Source organism: Schistocerca americana, chromosome X (genome assembly GCF_021461395.2).
Source record: "Schistocerca americana isolate TAMUIC-IGC-003095 chromosome X, iqSchAmer2.1, whole genome shotgun sequence".
NCBI lineage: Eukaryota > Metazoa > Arthropoda > Insecta > Orthoptera > Acrididae > Schistocerca > Schistocerca americana.
This window is the reverse complement of record NC_060130.1, coordinates 867695968-867715996: the sequence shown is the minus strand read 5'-3', so window position 1 is coordinate 867715996 and position 20029 is coordinate 867695968. Positions and strand designations below refer to the sequence as shown.

Here is a 20029-nt window from a genome sequence, read left to right as displayed (position 1 = left end):
TTGTTAGAGGCCCGGATGGAGGACCACCTCAAATACGTTGTCTCCTCCTTCACCCACAGTTTGTTCGGCAAAGTCAGAGTACGCCATTCTGTATTCCATATCCTTAGAACTTGACGGCATAATGCTGATCAAAGGTTCGATTCCAGAATACTGATCTCCAGAGGCAGCTTGCTGGTAGCTAATTTGGTCAACCTCTCAGCAAGTTCATTTCTCAGGATCCCAGTGCAACCTTGAGTCCAGACAAAGACCACCGAGTATCTACATTGTTCAAGAGGAAAAGAGAATCATCGATAGTCAGGACAAAGTGATGGCAAGGGTGGAAGGTCTCAAAAGTGCAGAAAGGATGTGCTCAAGAGCATGAGAGATGGCTACCAACTCTGCCATGGAAACACCACAGCCATCCAGCAAGGAGCCACACGAACATAAGCAAAGTGAGCATGACTGGCAACCACAGAGCCACCAATGTAGAATACTTCTGACCCTTAAAATGCATCAAGTGTGAAGAAGAATCGGCAATGGAGGGCCTCAGGATTAGCCGAGTCTTTCAGACGTTGTGATAGGTCAAGACAGGGCCTTGGACGAGGGATGCACCATGAAGATGTACTTGAGCAGGCTCAGAGAAGAGGCGGTAGAGGGGGAAGCTGGAGTTCTGAGAAAAGGAACCAGATGTGTCTCGTGATTGTAACCCCAGACCTGGGCCATTGTTGTGGGAGATGGATCTCTGTGTCTGGAAAGAGGAGACGGTAGTTTGGACACCCCTGAGAGCAACAGATACATAATGCATAAGCAATCAATTACTGTTGATGCACAATGGTGGAACCCCTGTCTCTGTTAGGAGACTGCTGATCACAGGGCTAGTCTGAAAGGCACCAACTGCCACTCATACCTCACAATGGTGTATCATGTTCAACATTCATAATGTCGAAGTGATGCTGACCCATATGTGAGACTCCTATAATCTATACAGGACTGGACAAATGCTGTGTAGAGCTGTATCAGAGTAGAGCAGACCGCGCTCCAGCTGGTGTTGCTGAGGCATCGAACAGCATTGAGGTGCCATCAACATGTCCGCATTAGTTGAAGAAGATGTGGAAGTCATATCAACTGGGCATCAAACATCAGTCCCAAAAAAATTATGAGAGTAAACTGCATTTAGGGACTGACCATCAAGATAGAGATGCAGATGGGAATGGATTGTACAGCAATGACAGAAATGCATAATGCAGGTCTTGGCAGCCAAAGAATGGAAGCCATGAGAGAGAGCCCAAGATTGTGCTCTGTGTATTGCTCCCTGCAGTCTGCATTCAGCAATGCCCATCATGAACAAAAAATAAATAAATGTAGAAATTATTGGCATACAAAGAGGGGGACAACACAGGCCATGCCACCAGACTATTGGTAGCCACTGTAAAATTAGAGGCACTCAAAGCAGAAACCTGTGGAACCCCAGTATCCTACAGGTGGGAGGTGCTATGGGAGGCACCAACCTGTACCTGAAAAGTGCAACAGGAAAGAAATTTCCAGATAAACATTGGGAGTTGGCCACAGAGGGCCCACTCATGTAAGGTGGCATGGATGTGTGGCACCATATGGTATAAGGTTAAAATGGACAAGCATATGACGTTGGCTAGCTGCTAATAACGGTTGAAGCATTTGGGTGTGCATCCAGCCCAGTGCAAGAGCTGTGTCAGGGCAGAAAGTAAGGGTGCTGGGGAATTTCCACTCGCTAAATGGGGTGTTATAAGGCTCCTGGCAATGGGGAATGAAAGACAAAAGGAATTGATCTACATGGTGCTTGAGAAGATGGAACACAGGCGGACAATGTATCGACACTGAGGCCTTTGCGAAATTTCGAGCAAAATGCTCAGCGACCAAGTCCAGGCTGGTGAGGATAACACCAGTCAAGGAAATTCCTGGGACACCTGTAGCAGGATTGCAGCCAAAAATGCACCCGATCTTTGCCCATACCTGCTAAGAGCTGCAGAAATTTCAAGGGTCCACCAAGGGACAGTCTTCCATCAGGGAGAACCTGAGGAGGAAGTAATCACTGGAGCAGCTGCCAAAAGAATGGCATTGGTCAAACTCCATACATACTTATCAATGCCTTCGCAATGGGGTGGTTGGAATGGCAGCCGAGGAAAAGGCATACCAATCCACATCAGTAAAGACCCACCTGGGGTCCTATTCTGTATTGTTCATACTGATCGGTGCGGTAGGTTAGCCTCAGTAGTGATATCATTTTCAGTTTGTTAGCCAAAGTTGCTATTCTGTAAGCTTCTGAGACTTGTTATTGATCAGTCTGCCTACCGATTTTCCGACAACTGTACCAAGAGGTGGTTAGGTTTTGATGTGGCCACCTATTCGGTTTGGTGTGATTTGTTTACAGCTATAATTTGTTATTTTAGAAACATTGAGTGGTTTTAATTTCAGATTTAGTGATTACTTTCTACTGAAGAGCCACCAGGACGCATCTTAGTTGAAAGTGAGTTCATAGTAGACCGTTTTCCTTTGTCAGAAATATGATTTGTATTGTTGTTACTATGAATGATTAAAACATAAAAAACAGCATTTTCAGTCAATATTCTCACGTAATGCCTGTTATTTTTTTGTAATTAAGAGTTTAAAAATCTTTAAATTTTTAGATGTCAATTCTGCTTACATATATACATGAGTGTTAGCTGAAATTACTAGTGATTTTGTGTACTTTTTCCTGCAAATGGTTTAGTTATTAACTATCGAAATGCATTTACAACTTTTAAGTATCAATGGGAAGGAATTTTGTGAAGCATGTTAGTGCAAACCTTCCAAAATTTCATGCATTTACAGCTTACGCATACACTGTTTGGCAACAAACTCAACCTGCGTCCCTTTTCATTAGAATTACCTGAAATAAAGTGCTTGCTGCATGCAACTTGTCATGAACAAGTGGTTAAGGCAAGAAATTGTACTGCTAAATGTTGTAGGTTAACACCCTGCTGGGTATACATTTTTTTTCCCCTATTCATGTTTGTAACACATTCTGACACTTTGTTATTAGTGAAAGCCAAGTCTTTTCTACCATATTTGTTACTATTTACACATAAGAACATGCTTTCTCAGTAATGGGTATCTTTGATTTCATGGCTTCCGTATGTTTAAAAAATGAACGATGAAATTGCTACAGATGACATAGCTGCGTGTGGAACAATTGACAGAGAGATTTCAATTTTTTTCTTATCACAAATAATTCACCATTTTTTCCCAAATACGCAGCCATTTCAGAGTATGTGCTTAGACAGGAATCTAAGAACCCAACTTAAATTACTGCAAATGAAACTAGCAGCAATCGTCTTTATACTCTTGCTTGTCACAAAGTATTTATCTGCGATCGATCCTTAACTGTTGACAGACATAAAAGATCTCCGTCATAATATTTTTAGACTACTGTTGTTGCTGTGGTCTTCAGTCCCGAGACTGGTTTGATGCAGCTCTCCATGCTACTCTATCCTGTGCAAGCTTCTTCATCTCCCAGTACCTACTGCAACCTACATCCTTCTGAATCTGCTTAGTGTATTCATCTCTTGGTCTCCCCCTACGATTTTTACCCTCCACACTGCCCTCCAATACTAAATTGGTGATCCCTTGATGCCTCAGAACATGTACTACCAACCAATCCCTTCTACTGGTCAAGTTGTGCCACAAGCTTCTCTTCTCCCCAATCCTATTCAATACTTCCTCATTAGTTATGTGATCTACCCATCTAATCTTCAGCATTCTTCTGTAGCACCACATTTCGAAAGCTTCTATTCTCTTCTTGTCCAAACTATTTACCGTCCATGTTTCACTTCCATACATGGCTACACTCCATACAAATACTTTCAGAAATGACTTCCTGACACTTAAATCTATACTCGAAGTTAACAAATTTCTCTTCTTCAGAAACGCTTTCCTTGCCATTGCCAGTCTACATTTTATATCCTCTCTACTTCGACCATCATCAGTTATTTTGCTCCCCAAACAGCAAAACTCCTTTACTATTTTAAGTGTCTCATTTCCTAATCTAATACCCTCAACATCACCCGACTTAATTCGACTACATTCCATTATCCTCGTTTTGCTTTTGTTGATGTTCATCTTATATCCTCCCTTCAAGACACTGTCCATTCCGTTCAACTGCTCTTCCAAGTCCTTTGCTGTCTCTGACAGAATTACAATGTCATCGGCGAACCTCAAACTTTTTATTTCTTCTCCATGGATTTTAATACCTACTCCGAATTTTTCTTTTGTTTCCTTTACTGCTTGCTCAATATACAGATTGAATAACATCGGGGAGAGGCTACAACCCTGTCTTACTCCCTTCCCAACCACTGCTTCCCTTTCATGTCCCTCGACTCTTATAACTGCCATCTGGTTTCTGTACAAATTGTAAATAGCTTTTCGCTCCCTGTATTTTACCCCTGCCACCTTTAGAATTTGAAAGAGAGTATTCCAATCAACATTGTCAAAAGCTTTCTCTAAGTCTACAAATGCTAGAAACGTAGGTTTGCCTTTCCTTAATCTTTCTTCTAAGATAAGTTGTAAGGTCAGTATTGCCTCACGTGTTCCAGTATTTCTACGGAATCCAAACTGATCTTCCGCAAGGTCGGCTTCTACTAGTTTTTCCATTCGTCTGTAAAGAATTCGTGTTAGTATTTTGCAGCTGTGGCTTATTAAACTGATTGTTCGGTAATTTTCACACCTGTCAATACCTGCTTTCTTTGGGATTGGAATTATTATATTCTTCTTGAAGTCTGAGAGAATTTCGCCTGTCTCATACATCTCGTTCATCAGATGGTAGAGTTTTGTCAGGACTGGCTCTCCCAAGACTGTCAGTAGTTCTAATGGAATGTTGTCTACTCCCGGGGCCTTGTTTTGACTCAGGTCTTTCAGTGCTCTGTCAAACTCTTCACGCAGTATCGTATCTCCCATTTCACCTTCATCTACATCCTCTTTCATTTCCATAATATTGTCCTCAAGTACATCGCCCTTGTATAGACGCTCTATATACTCCTTCCACCTTTCTGCTTTCCCTTCTTTGCTTAGAACTGGGTTTCCATCTGAACTCTTGATGTTCATACAAGTGGTTCTCTTATCTCCAAAGGTCTCTTTAATTTTCCTGTAGGCAGTATCTATCTTACCCCTAGTGAAATAAGCCTCTACATCCTTACATTTGTCCTCTAGCCATCCCTGCTTAGCCATTTTGCACTTCCTATCGATCTCGTTTTTGAGACGTTTGTATTCCTTTTTGCCTGCTTCATTTACTGCATTTTTATATTTTCTCCTTTCATCAATTAAATTCAATATTTCTTCTGTTACCCAAGAATTTCTACTAGCCCTCGTCTTTTTACCTACTTGATCCTCTGCTGCCTTCACTATTTCATCCCTCAAAGCTACCCATTCTTCTTCTATTGTATTTCTTTCCCCCGTTCCTGTCAATTGTTCCCTTATGCTCTCCCTGAAACTCTGTACAACCTCTGGTTCTTTCAGTTTATCCAGGTCCCATCTCCTTAAATTCCCACCTTTTTGCAGTTTCTTCAGTTTTAATCTACAGTTCATAACCAACAGATTGTGGTCAGAGTCAACATCTGCCCCTGGAAATGTCCTACAATTTAAAACCTGGTTCTTAAATCTCTGTCTTACCATTATATAATCTATCTGATACCTTTTAGTATCTCCAGGGTTCTTCCATGTATACAACCTTCTATCATGATTCTTAAACCAAGTGTTAGCTATGATTAAGTTGTTCTCTGTGCGAAATTCTACCAGGCGGCTTCCTCTTTCATTTCTTAGCCCCAATCCATATTCATATTCACCTACTATGTTTCCTTCTCTCCCTTTTCCTACACTCGAATTCCAGTCACCCATGACTATTAAATTTTTGTCTCCCTTCACTATCTGAATAATTTCTTTTATTTCATCATACATTTCTTCAATTTCTTCGTCATCTGCAGAGCTAGTTGGCATATAAACTTATACTACTGTAGTAGGCGTGGGCTTCGTATCTATCTTGGCCACAATAATGCGTTCACTATGCTGTTTGTAGTAGCTTACCCGCATTCCTATTTTCCTATTCATTATTAAACCTACTCCTGCATTACCCCTATTTGACTTTGCGTTTATAACCCTGTAGTCACCTGACCAGAAGTCTTGTTCCTCCTGCCACCGAACTTCACTAATTCCCACTATATCTAACTTTAACCTATCCATTTCCCTTTTTAAATTTTCTAACCTACCTGCCCGATTAAGGGATCTGACATTCCACGCTCCGATCCGTAGAACGCCAGTTTTCTTTCTCCTGATAACGACATCCTCTTGAGTAGTCCCCGCCCGGAGATCCAAATGGGGGACTATTTTACCTCCGGAATATTTTACCCAAGAGGACGCCATCATCATTTAATCATACAGTAAAGCTGCATGCCCTCAGGAAAAATTATGGCCGTAGTTTCCCCTTGCTCTCAGCCGTTCGCAGTACCAGCACAGCAAGGCCGTTTTGGTTATTGTTACAAGGCCAAATCAGTCAATCATCCAGACTGTTGCCCTTGCAACTACTGAAAAGGCTGCTGCCCCTCTTCAGGAACCACACGTTTGTCTGGCCTCTCAACAGATACCCCTCCGTTGTGGTTGCACCTACGGTACGGCTATCTGTATCGCTGAGGCACGCAAGCCTCCCCACCAACGGCAAGGTCCATGGTTCATGTACTATACCACCATATATGAAACATTTTGATTCACCAAATGCATGTTATAAACTAAGATGAACTTCAATAGCTGCACTCACCGCATGCTGTCAAAAAGCTATGTTTCTAAATTTTGTTTTTAAGACCCATATCATCGATATATCATATAGGGAAGTAGGCTGTGCCATCGTTTAAATCTGTAGGAGCGAGTTCCAACCACATTCTATGCATCTTTCTACTCTTTGAGACTCTCTTAAACAATTTATTGGGTGTTTTTATAGATGTATTTCTACAACGGGGTAATACGCCATTCCTAACCCATATTCTGAAATATAAAATTCAAAACAAGATGTCAATGTGAATGAGAATAAAATGACATGATATGGCATTTATGACAATTTCCAGGACACAGTCAAATACCCCATAGTTATTATGCATGCATGGAAACACATGGTCAGTGAAATTTGAGAAGTACTACATACTCTTAAACACATTTTTTAGCACTGTGAAGAATAGCGTGCCTGTGTTGGCTGCTAGCCGCTTCAGGTTCATGGCCCTGTGTGTGCTGCAGTGTGCATGCACTGATCTATGGCCACTTGCTTTTGACTGGTTGGTACTTTGTGAACTGACAACAGCATCTCGGTTCACTAGAACCATGAGGCATCACCTTTGAAATGCTTACAGAATAATGTGGGGACTCTCCTTCGAAAACAAGGCCACTTGGTGTGCTCTCCTACTGATCCGATCAGCAGAGTGGCCAAAAGATACAGAACAGGGCCCCTGGGAGGGTGACCAAGTACGTGATGCTGCAGAAAAGATAAGACAATCAGAAAATTATCACTGTCACACAAATCATCATCAACATCCCATTGGAGGGGAGCAATCCAGGGCTACAGATGTAAAGCTCAATGGCCAACAAAGCACTGTGTGCCACACTAAAGTGTATGGGGCTCCAACATTGGTAGGCAGAGAGCTAGCCCTGCCAGCAGATCTTCAACAATCCTGTCCCAATCAGTGGTCACAGAACCATGCTACAGAGGGTTATGGGAATTAAGATCCCCTAGGAGAAGGAAGAGGGGAGGGAGCTGTCGAAGAAAGGCAAGATGAGCAAGGAGCCTAGGAAGCAGGTCTGGAGGCAGATGAAGATTGCATATTGTTACCACGGAATCTAAACGAATCTCAATGGCCACCGCTTCCACTGCAGTACGAAGAGGAAACCACAAACTAACAATGCACTTGCAGGTAAATGTACGAACACCACCAGAGGCCCACAAAGGGACAACCCAGTCCTGGTAGAGCCTGGGAAACCAGGAAGAGTCAGTGAATGAGTATCCTCAAAATGAGATCCCTGCAAATACAACACAAGCTACAGAGTAGAGAGTAAGAACAGACTGCAATTCTGGAGTGCGACGATACTAACCACTATAGTTCCATTGGAGGAGAATAGTACAAGAGGCTGGATGGACATCAAATGGGGGAGAATCGATCATTGTACCAAGTTAGTATCCATCACCAGTAAGGTTGGAGTGACATCCATGAATGTAAGATTGGACCCTGATTGAGAGGGAGGGGGTGAAAACCCCTGGGATGTTGAGAGGGGGGCACGGAAGGGGGAGACTTGTCTCAAGACTTACACATCATCTACTTCTTCCCCTATGGAGGATGAGAGGAGGTGTGATCAGGAAGAAAGCAAATCGCAGCAATATCAGGATCCAAAGGAGAATGAGTGGCCTTGAGGCCACAGCGTGTGGCTCCCACATTTGAATTCAAGTAACAGGCTTCTTGTCCTGGAGACATCAGGGAGGGGACTAGTAGAGTGTGCTGCATCTCTGGTGAGTGCTAGAGAAGAGGGTTCCTTCTCCTGCCGAGTAGGAGTGGGTCCATAAATGGAGGGAATGGGAATTGCCAGGGAAGAGGAAAGGGAAGGGAGACATGATGGAGGGGTTGGGGTTGATTTGGGGGAGGAGACCAAACTGATAGGTCATCAATCTCATCAGATTAGGGAAGCAAGTCGACCATGCCCTATTAAAGGAACCATCCTGCCATTTGCCTGAAGCGATTGAACTGTCGTCCTCCCGAATGCAAGTCCAGTGTGCTAATCACTGTGCCACCTTGCACAGTGGGACAGGATGGACGTAAGGAGAAAGGAGGAGGGGGGGGGGGGGGGAAGTATGCAAAATAAGCAAAAGTAATCATTAAAATCACCGGGTGGAGACTGTCAAATTTCTGTCGGGCCTCAGAGTACGACAGACGGTCAAGACTTTTTAATTCTTGAATATTCTTTTCCTTTATCTATATAACAGAGCCAAATCTGAGGTCGCATGTCTGTGTAGCCGTGTCCTTCATGGAGCAAGGGGTAACAAGAACTGAACTATAAGTGGCACACGGGAGAACACAGGGTTTGTGACTAGCCAGTAACTTGCGAGCTACTGGGTAAAGCACTTTTTCCTTTACTCGAATCTCTTGAACAGCCCGCTCATCTAGATACACGGGACAATCGTGAGAGGAGGCAGGGTGGCAACTATTGGAGTTGATACAACGGGAAGGAGGAGGTCGACATTCGCCCTCGTGTGCGTCCCTGCCACAGATTACGCATTTGGCTGGGTGTCGACAAGACATTCTAGTGTGATTAAACAGATGACGCTGGTAAAAGGGAGATCAGATTCGGAATGTATGGCCGGACTGTGATGATTTCGTAGCCTGCTTTAATCTTGGATGACAGCACCACCCTATCAAAGGTGAGGGAAAGAGTGCGAGTGGGCAACTATATTTTTCATTACATGATGAAGGCTATGACACCCTAATCAGAGAGGTAAGACTATATTTCAGCCTCGGTTAGATCATCAAGCAGCCTGGTGTAAATTACGCCACGGGAATAATGCAAAGTTCCGTGTGCCTCGACATGAACAGGGTAGGCGTAGAGAAGCGAGGCAGCAAGTAGTTGTTGAGCTTGAGCATCAGAATCCGTCTCCAAAAGCAAGGTGCCATTCCATAAACGAGAGCAGGATTTCACAGGGTCAGCAATTGCATCAACACCTTTCTGAATAATAAACAGACTGACCGTGGCAAAGGACTGACTGACTGCAGTACGTGATACCATAAGGAACCGCGGTGCATCGGGAAGAGTCTTCGAATCAGTAGCCTCATTACGTTCAAGTCGACATTGATGCAGAGGATGAGTGACTCATCGTGAGGAAATCCCCCATGATTACCAGCATCTCTGATGGTGTGCTCCTTCCAACTGGGGACCCCTACACAAGGGGGTGCACCTGCCTTATGTGATTGTTCACACCTCAGGTCACACCTCCCGAACACCTGACGGAGGGACCAATGGGCAATCTGGGAAGGTTACAGCTCAGGCAATCACCCCTCCCTTGGTCTGGCCTGTACCAGGGGGTATGTACGAACCCCACCTGTCGACCCGGGGCTGGGAATTATGCGTTAACCAGTTACCTTTTATGCCTCAAATGCACGGGCCGGCCTTCAGGAGCACACAGGGAGGAAGAAGAAGAAGAAGAAGAAGAAGAAGAAGAAGAAGAAAAAAAGAGGATCCTCAAACGCCGAAGAGGAGGAAAGAGGAGAATGGAAACAAAGAAAAGAAAAAGGAGGCAAAAAGAAAGTTGAGGCTCTTCACAGGTCAGCAACAGAATGCAGAACATTCCCAATAATACCCCAGACATGTTCCCCAAGGGAGGGGAAAAGGAATAGACATGCAGCATGGAAGGGAAACAGTGCTGCAAAGGCTGGGGCACTGTGGTAGCCAAGCACGAACTGCCGAAGAGTGATGGGCCCCCTGCGGGGAATCCAGCAAGTGAGCAGAATGTTGGCTGGAACAGTTCACGCACATGGGTGGTGGGGTGCAAGGACTCTCCACATGGAGAGGATGATCATAGTCACTGCAGATAGGTTGACTGATTGATTGAGGGGATTTATGGGACTAAACAGCGAGGTCATCAATCTCGTGATTCAAAAATTACATGCGTAACATAGAGGTGTCTGCTAAAAATGGGTGGATCCAGTGAGAGGGGTCAAACTATAAAGTGAGGAAGATAAAAACACGCAGTAGAAGGCATAAATGGGTAGGCCAAATCTACAAGCTGGAAAAACAGAGGGATAAAAGAACAGTCTTTGTACGGGAGTTGCTTATACATCCAAGCCGCAGAAAACATGAAGAGAGGCCCTAACCATAACCACCCTGTCCCTGTTCCAAGAGTAAAGCAAAACCACATATCTGAAAATAAAAACCAATTTCACGAAGGAAACTGAGGACCAGTTCAACTACCTGTGAATCATCTGTTAATATTAAACTTAAGGAATCTGGAAGGCTATACTTAGTACAAAAGGCCAAAAAAGAAGGGACATTCCCCCAATATATGGGATACCATCAGCCTGGCTCCTCAACCACATTATTGGGGGGGGGGCACTCGTTATGCACAAGAAAATTATGGGTGAGCTCAGTAGGATGAATACATAGACAGCATAAGACAGCAGACTCCTTCAGAGAGGAGTGGACAGAAGAGTGCCAAACTGCAGTAGTCTCCTTGATTGTGTGGAGTTTACTACTGATAGCAGTAGCAGCACACCAGATGTCATTCCACTTTTGAGCAAAAGTGAGATCTGATATGTATCCGCATATCTGCACCTGGAATCATGAAGGGGAATGGGGGTAAATATCTGCCTCTCTAGCCAAGCAGTTAGCCAGTTCATTCCCTAGGATACCTACATGATTTGGGACCCAGAGAAAGACAACTAAGCAGGTGGCACAGCCAAGGGTAGAGAGGAGGTTAGGGATAGCAGAGACCAGAGGGTGGCATCAGTCTATAGCCTGAAGGCTGCTCATTGAGTCAGTACATATTAAAACACTGTGGTGTGAGGCCTGAGTAACAAAATGGAGGGTCCTGTTAATGGTTAGCAGCTCTATTGTGAACATTATCCACACAGTAAATGGTGTACCATGCCAGTAGGTAACATAAAAATCCATCCAGCCTTCTATCATTTTAGAACCATGAGCATGTATGTCAAGGATTTTTGCATCTGGTACAGCCCATCTCAGAAGCATCCATGGAATGCCAGCTCCAAGGCACCGTCTGACAGGCCTCTGCATGGGCCCTTTCCCATGATTTCCAGTTTTCTTCCTCTTCTTCTTCGGGCGGGAGCTGTAGAGAGGTGTTGTGTTCTTCCCGGGCTTAAGGATGGTGCTACCTCACCATTGTGAGGAGAAGTCACCCATGAGCCAAATACTGTTGAAGACCCCGAGTAGATGTTGGCCCTGGATAACTTCCAAGTGTTGGATGATCTGGTTGTGGATGGAGTCTGGTCCTGGGTCTGTGTCATGTGAAGAGTTAAGAGCCTGCAAGAATTCTCATAGAGTGAAGAGTTCACTACAGGCTTCAGCTTGTTGGGGATTGAAACAGAGAGGAGTTTATTCAACTCACTGTTTCTGCCAGTGTAAGGTAGCAGGATAGCATGAGGATGCTGATGATGTCACAAAGTGTGTCGCAAGATATTCTGCAAGGGCCAATGGATCAGTACACAGAGCACCCTATAGGACAGTTGATTTTTGCTGGCGGCCCAGATGGCTATGGAACTTGGATCAAACATGCAATGAAGATGCATACATTCCCAGGGAGGAAACACAGTGCTCCCAGCATTCCTTTTTACTCTACTTAATAAGGTAGTGAGCTTTAGCACGGAGGCACAGAAAAGTGATAAGGCTGGTCTGTGAAGGGCATCATTTAAATCGCTGCAGCACCTGTCAGTGGTCATGGATAGAGAGTGCTATGTCCTTCACCAACCACGTCACCAGTCGACAAGGGCAACCAGGGGATAGCCAGCGGCATAAAGAATAGTGTCAGAGGTGTCTCGCACGACCGCAGCAATGCAACCTGAGAGAGACGTGTTGAAGTGCACAGCAGACATACAGGGTGTAGATAAAGTCTGGGAACAATTTCAATTATTTATTGCACAAGAACTACACATTGTACAGATGTCATACATTTTGCATTTTGAAGAGAAACTCTGAATATTTTTTTTTTTTTTTTTTTTTTTTTTTTTTTTTTTTTTTTTTTACAAACATTCAATATGCGAACCATGAGTGACCAGGCAGACGTCAATACGGTAATCGAATTCTTGCCATACCCGTCCCAACATGGCATCGTTGACTGTGGCAGTCTCTTCCTATATTATCTCCTGGAGCTCTGCTACATCATGTGGTAGAGGCGGTACATACACCAGATCTTTAATATGTCCCCACAGAAAAAAGTCACACAGTGTGAGATCTGGTGATGGGGGAGGCCATTCAATGAAACAGCTGTCCCCTTCTGTAGCACGGCTGATCCATCGATGCAGCAGCTCCGTGTTCAGATACCCACGAACTTCACGATGAAAATGGGGTGGAGCCCCGTCCTGCTGAAAGATGAACGGAGAGAGTGATTGCATTTGAGGCATCAGCCATTGCTGCAACATGTTCAAGTAGGAATATACAATAACAGTGCTCTAGGCAAAGAAGAATGGCCCATACAGTTTTCAACATGGCAAGGCACAAAAAACATTTACCTTATGGGACTCATGCTCAAATTCAATGCATTAGTGTGGACTCTACAATTATGCCTGTTCACTTTCCTATTAGTGTGAAAAGTAGTTTCATCACTAAAAATTAAGTGATCAACAATGCCATCCCCATTCTCATTCAATTGTTGCAACTGTGAACAAAACTCAAAACGCTTGTCTATGTCGTTGTCATTGAGCTTCTGAACTAGCTCCAATTTGAATGGTTTCATAGACAGCTTCTGCCACAGGACTTTCCACACTGTCATTGGAGCCATTTCGAGTTCACAGGATGCACGGTGCACCGTGTTCTTTGGACTCCTTATGAATGTCTCTTGTAAGCACTCCACATTAACTTCACTCACACTGGGATGTCCCCTTCTCTTTGCCGGGCACAAGCGACCCATCGTTCAAATGGCTCTGAGCACTATGGGACTTAACACCTGAGGTCATCAGTCCCCTAGACCTTAGAACTACTTAAACCTAACTAACCTAAGGACACCACACACATCCATGCCCGAGGCAGGATTCGAACCTACAACCATAGCAACCCGTCGTAACAAATTTGTTGTGACAGTTGTAAATGGCCTTCCTTGTTGGTGGCTTCTTACTGTACTTGGTTCTAAACATCTATTGAACAGCTGTAGCATACTTGTGTTTGTTGAACTCCAACACACAGACAGCTTGCTCTGCTCCTGAACTCGCCACGTTTGCTAGCAGTGCTGACTATAGACAAATTATGAAACTAAGCTGTGGCGGTATACATGGGAAAAAAAAAAAACCCTTCCAGGATTTCTCTCCAAAATGACATACACTCCTGGAAATGGAAAAAAGAACACATTGACACCGGTGTGTCAGACCCACCATACTTGCTCCGGAAACTGCGAGAGGGCTGTACAAGCAATGATCACACGCACGGCACAGCGGACACACCAGGAACCGCGGTGTTGGCCGTCGAATGGCGCTAGCTGCGCAGCATTTGTGCACCGCCGCCGTCAGTGTCAGCCGGTTTGCCGTGGCATACGGAGCTCCATCGCAGTCTTTAACACTGGTAGCATGCCGCGACAGCGTGGACGTGAACCGTATGTGCAGTTGACGGACTTTGAGCGAGGGCGTATAGTGGGCATGCGGGAGGCCGGGTGGACGTACCGCCGAATTGCTCAACACGTGGGGCGTGAGGTCTCCACAGTACATCGATGTTGTCGCCAGTGGTCGGCGGAAGGTGCACGTGCCCGTCGACCTGGGACCGGACCGCAGCGACGCACGGATGCACGCCAAGACCATAGGATCCTACGCAGTGCCGTAGGGGACCGCACCGCCACTTCCCAGCAAATTAGGGACACTGTTGCTCCTGGGGTATCGGCGAGGACCATTCGCAACCGTCTCCATGAAGCTGGGCTACGGTCCCGCACACCGTTAGGCCGTCTTCCGCTCACGCCCCAACATCGTGCAGCCCGCCTCCAGTGGTGTCGCGACAGGCGTGAATGGAGGGACGAATGGAGACGTGTCGTCTTCAGCGATGAGAGTCGCTTCTGCCTTGGTGCCAATGATGGTCATATGCGTGTTTGGCGCTGTGCAGGTGAGCGCCACAATCAGGACTGCATACGACCGAGGCACACAGGGGCAACACCCGGCATCATGGTGTGGGAAGTGATCTCCTACACTGGCCGTACACCACTGGTGATCGTCGAGGGGACACTGAATAGTGCACGGTACATCCAAACCGTCATCGAACCCATCGTTCTACCATTCCTAGACCGGCAAGGGAACTTGCTGTTCCAACAGGACAATGCACGTCCGCATGTATCCCGTGCCACCCAACGTGCTCTAGAAGGTGTAAGTCAACTACCCTGGCCAGCAAGATCTCCGGATCTGTCCCCCATTGAGCATGTTTGGGACTGGATGAAGCGTCGTCTCACGCGGTCTGCACGTCCAGCACGAATGCTGGTCCAACTGAGGCGCCAGGTGGAAATGGCATGGCAAGCCGTTCCACAGGACTACATCCAGCATCTCTACGATCGTCTCCATGGGAGAATAGCAGCCTGCATTGCTGCGAAAGGTGGATATACACTGTACTAGTGCCGACATTGTGCATGCTCTGTTGCCTGTGTCTATGTGCCTGTGGTTCTGTCAGTGTGATCATGTGATGTATCTGACCCCAGGAATGTGTCAATAAAATTTCCCCTTCCTGGGACAATGAATTCACGGTGTTCTTATTTCAATTTCCAGGAGTGTATGTATGATATCTGTACAATGTTTGGTTCTTGTGCAATAAATAATTGAAAGTGCTCCCAGAAGTTATGTACACCCTTTACATAATGGCCAACTGGCTCTGCGTAATGCCCAACGTGGGGGCCTGGCTGCCTGTCGGCAGCAGGGGAACAACAGAATCACCAGAAAGTGATCACTGTCACAAAGATCATCACGGGATGAGCAATGTAGTGAAGCCATGAGAGCATGGAATGAGACTGATAGCAGAAAAGGTGCCATGTGTAACACTGAAGTGGGTAAGGGAACCATCATTGAGGAGACACAAATCAAAGGCTGTAATAAGTTGGTCAATTAGAAGACCCCTACCCGTCAACGTGGCACTCACCCACAGGGGGTGGTTTGCATTGAAGTCCCCAAGGAGGAGATATGGGGGCAGGAGTTTCTGTATTAAGGTAGGTCATTCAACATAAGGAAGTGGCCTACCTGGAGGAAGGTAGACACTGCAAATAGTGATTGCTGGGGTCGTTCGCACTCGTACCACTACTGCTTCCAGTTCGTACGAAGGGGGATCCAACGACTAATGACGTTGGTGCGAACCAAAGTGCAGATCCCTCCAGATGCTATCTCAGGGCCGGCACAGTTCTGACAGATTGTCCAATAACCATGAAACATTTGAGAGTAGTCATCACATAACTGTTTCTGAAAGAACAAGACAGAATGCAGAATAAGAGGAATTAAGTTGTGTTTCTGGGAGGTGATAGTAATATCCATTGCAATTCAGGTAGACATAAAGAAACCGAAGGGATGTCATGTCACCAGGTCAGTGGTCTCACCCACGAGGACGGGGTGACATCCTTAATAACTGGGGCTGATGTGGAGTGAGAAGAAGGGGCGAAGTGCTCCGGGATTCCATGGAAGTCCTGTCCTGGGACTGGTGGTGGTGCTTCTTTTTCTCCTTCTTCTTCCTCAGAGGGAGTGGGGAGGTGTTATCAGTAAGGGAATAGGTGGCAGAGATGTTTGGATTGGACAGAGTGCGATTGACTTTGGGGACCTTGGAGCATGGCTCCCAAGTCCAACCCAAGGTAGCAGGCTTCCTATCTTGGGAACTCCGAGGAGATGTATTCCAAGAGGGAGCCCTGTCCTTATCAGGAACCAGAGAGGAGGATTTCTTCTCTGGCTGAGGAGGTGGAGTTGTTCCTCGAGGGGAAGGGACTTCTGTTGAGAATTTATTACATGACGGACCGCATTTTGACTCTGAACCAATGGGATGAGGTGGAAGGATTTCCTAGGCTTGTAGAGCCTGATGGCTCTGTATTATATACCATAAACGAAACAGAAAGTAACCTTGCATATATGAAAATACACTGCTATGTTAAAAGTGTCCAGTCTGAATATTTTGAGAATAAAAAATGTGTCAGAGGAAAATTAATGTTTGCTGCAAATTGACTTTGTTGAGAATTAAGAAGCTCTTTATGAGGACCAGATATCTAGCACACATTGGAGTCATTTACAATCAACAGTCCTCACTAGCTATGGTTGGCTTAAAGTACAAAGCGGCCAATTTTAGTTATAAGTGATAAATTCTCCCAGGATAAGGCGTATTTTTGGGTTTTTCTGAAAGCTGTTATTTCTAAACTGAAAACAGAGTTTCCTCAGTTGGAAAAAGTACTTGTTTTTTCTTATGGACGACCTGCACAGTTCAAAAACAGATATACACTACTGAATCTGCGTTTCATGAGTGCGGCGGATCTTGGTGTGGCAGGAGAGTGGAATTTTTCTGCCACATCCCAACACAAAGGGACAGTGGATAGTATAGGTGGCAATATAAAAGTGTAAGGCATTTTTCCAAGTACAGGCAAGGAAATCCATAATCAATTCTTTACTTGACTTCCACAATTGTTTCATAATGTGAATGTGAGATTCAATTACTGTATGTCTCAATAGAGAAAACAGCAATACACATATCAGTGTTGGAAGACAGGTGGGAGGACAGTTGACCAAAACCCACTGTTCAGTAAAAGTATCATTTTTGAAGTGCCGGATGGAAATCACCTTTTAGTGGGAAGAATGGTTAAGTCTGCATTGGAATCTATTAGAGTGCTTGATAAATCTGTACCTGAAACTCAAGATATGTTACTAGCATATCCCAAGGGAAATATCTCCATCCAGAACATTACGCTGCATGATTTCATACAAGTCGCTCTGGAAATGGAAAACCCAAAATGCAGCAAAGTTCAAACAAACAGGAAAATTATCTATTATGCCAAGATAACTGGTATTATTGCAATGCAGAAAGACGTAAAGTACAACTGAATTACATTCATTGCAGTGGTAGTTTCTGGATTTGGCCAGAGAAAGAAAAAACAGACATTTCAACAGAAAATATATCTGTTGTTATCCATACATAAGTTTCTCCTCCAGTTCCAGTGAACAACAAGGGCCAGACTCAATTCAAATAGTTATTCCAAAACAATGGTATAAAAAATGTATTATCACTTCCGTAAGCAATAAACATAATGCCTGATGCACACCATTTTTGATGACATGTTTCTGATGGAAGAACTAAGGTAGTATCAGTTACAAGTCTCATTGTTAAAAGCTTGTTTCTCAACAATAAGTTCACATAGTTGGATGGAGTCACACCCATCACAGTTAAAAGTCATACCTGTCACAGCAATACAATATGTTTCATAAATTAAAAATATCTACATTTTTAAAAACTGTGTGTATTTTCTGTTGTACTGATTTCTTATCCAACTTTAAAAAATATAAATTCCTGCAGTTTGGTTAATAGTTTCACAATTTTCTGGAAAAAAAAAACAGGAACAAGGTCATACCCATCACAAAAATTAACTCTTTTCTTGTCTTTATTCGTAAATTCTAAAGAGAAAATAACTGACTAAATGAAGAGTGTAAGCATTATCAGGTAATAGGTAATACATTAACCAAACTTTAAAAAATTACTAGAGGAAAATATACGAGTCATTAAAATCTTCCAAATGTCACACCCGTCACTATGGAATAAATGGTTAGTAACACCTATTAGGCTATCGGATCAATTATACAGCTCCATCAATCTGTAATTGATAGAACAAACTACCACCTTAAGTAGTGAGCTATCTGGAACTGAGCTTGACCCAGAGGATGATTATGATAATTTCAGTACATCATCTGATGACAGTCTGAAGTTTCCTTTATGCTCTGGCTGATGGACTTTGCCAAGGTTTGCATTATGTGTACCAAATTCAGCCATAAAAGAAGCTTGTCATGGTCACAGTTCAGGGAATAAAATCTTCTTGGCTACAAATTACTTTGTAAAGTAATTAGTAAAACAGCTGAGATTTACGCTACATAATGTCATATTGTGACATTTGATTTCAATTACAATTCTTAATTCTCGGGCCACTGCAATTCAACACCTGATAGAAGAATTCACAGGTTTCTGAAAACTGAAACGTGTCTACACAGTTTCTGAGGTACCATCATTGACAATAATTCGAAAATCCTGATTTGGAGCCATAGCTGTATGTGTGACTTTATCAGCTTCATTCACACAGCAGACACAAGCCCAGTTTTTCTTCTAATGTGAAATACTGGTACAGCGCCATATCAAAACTTTTTAAAACGTTCTGTGTGTCACCTCCCAGAAACGTCCAAGATGGGTTTGGGGGCGGTGCACGATGATACTATACTGAAATTCTAATAGTTTGTGTGGAGAAATATAATATCTGGCACATAACACAAATACGGTTCTACTATACATTTCTGTATAACACTGGATTCGCGACCAGAATATGGTGAAAATCAGCTGCAAGCGTCCACGTACAAAATTTCATCTGTAATTCCGGTGAAACTTAAACAAAGACAAAACAATAGTTATTTGAATTTAATTTTTATTGATTGCGGGTTTCCGAGTAAGAGAAGGCACAATTGCAGAGCGTACAGTTATTTCAACATAATTTTTGTTTTACTGCAACAGATCTGAAGTATTTTCATTTCACACAGTATTTTCGCATCTCCAAATTCCTGAAAAGTTCGCACACCAGGCCAAGATTGATTAAGTCCATGATTACAATATGGTCACAGTCTGTTTAAATGAATCAGATGTGCATAATTAGTGAGGGAGAAGAATAGATTTCAAAACACCGCATTTGTAGAACAGCTGTCATTATTTGCATACTCGACCAAAAAAATACAAGCCAACATTAGCAAACCAAAGTAACATACGGTAACAGGGACTCTACATCAAAAATGAACTTTACTGCATGTCATACAATCTTACCATTCAAACTGTAATCCAGAGAGGTAAAATGTATTAAAACAACTTTCAAAAGTTCCGCACATATTCAAACATACACGGGGGAAAGCTGTTACCAAAGACTCTACAACAGACAAACCAAAATTGTTATGTTAACTAAGTTCTCAATGCGATAGTGTCTGCAGTTGTGATGAATTTTTTGAATGATTTCGTGATGTCTTCAGCTGCCATTCTCTTGATTTCATATACGATTGTACAGTTTTGGCGTGACTGCATGTAATGGTCATAAAATAAATTATAAAGTTTTTTTTTTGCTATT

General features: G+C 43.8%; 1 protein-coding gene across 1 annotated transcript in view; it reads right to left on the bottom strand.

Moving 5' to 3' along the window:
* The window catches only part of LOC124555451 (coiled-coil domain-containing protein 77-like), a 197905-nt gene extending 178130 nt beyond the window's left edge, over nucleotides 1-19775 (bottom strand). Inside the window, exon 1 of the mRNA XM_047129370.1 lies at nucleotides 19735-19775. The gene's annotated coding sequence lies outside the window, so the exon portion shown is untranslated. The remainder of the gene's footprint in view (nucleotides 1-19734) is intronic.
* Between the last annotated feature and the right edge of the window lie 254 nt (nucleotides 19776-20029).